The sequence below is a fragment of the Plodia interpunctella genome, chromosome 7 (assembly GCF_027563975.2).
Source record: "Plodia interpunctella isolate USDA-ARS_2022_Savannah chromosome 7, ilPloInte3.2, whole genome shotgun sequence".
Classification (NCBI taxonomy): domain Eukaryota; kingdom Metazoa; phylum Arthropoda; class Insecta; order Lepidoptera; family Pyralidae; genus Plodia; species Plodia interpunctella.
Window position 1 is genome coordinate 8,044,050 of NC_071300.1, and position 1,023 is coordinate 8,045,072.

Genomic DNA, 1,023 nt, shown 5'->3' on the forward strand with positions numbered 1-1,023 from the left:
CATTGTAACACGCGACAAGTTTTTTTGCATTACTTTTATGGATAAAGTGACATTTTAAAAAATGTTGGCTTAAATATTTTTTGTGACGTATAAAGTTAATTTAAGGTCGTGGGCATGCCCATAGCCCCCACAACGCTGGATCCACGCCTGTGGCCTATAAAGGGGCGGGAAGGGTAACGACGCCGTAGCGGCTAAATGTCGCGGCATGATGGCTCGGGCTAACATTTGCAGCCATCCAATTAGGGTCCGACGACGGCCTTGTCCCTGTTTGCATGGAAACAACGCAAGATTTCCAGAGATAGCTTCAGCTCGGTCAAACAAGCAAATTTAATTTCTTAATTTTTTGAGCTCTTTTCAATAATTAAAATTGACTCTGTTGAATGTTGTCTATTCTTTTGTTAAGACCTATTTGCGGCGTGTGGTACCGCCCTAGAATAGACCACTCCAAATCTTCCCATGGATGCCGTACGATGCGAGGGATATGTGCTTAATAGCTGATAGGCAACAATAGCATTCCCAAAGAGGGTTGATCTCAGGTAGGCAGCCAATTGTAAAATCATAGCCAAATCTTCAAAATGTAAGGTTTGTTATTACGCGAAACCTGGGCTTCGGGGTGTCACAGCTTCGAATGTATTCAGTAATACACGAGGATGACAATGATACGTATAGGTACATTTAGTACATTATTGTATAAGTATTATCGGTAATTCTCACGAGTCTTTCTTAATTGAAGATCCTGTTCAATCAAACAAAGACTTAAAGATATAGGTATATTATCTACATAGAGGAAAATCATCCAGTGTAAATGATTGTGTCCAATAACACTTTCCCTGGCAAAATTTACAACTGTTTTGCAAAACGCGCTTAATTATCGATAGGTACGAACAATGCAAATATTGTTTCAATTAGTGGGGCCAAGACGGTTTTCTTTATGACGCGACGCTCCCTGTCCCCATTCGGCACCATAAAGGGTGGTGGGGCTGAAACCACCCCGAGCCTTCAGGAGTTCCGCTGAAACAGTAA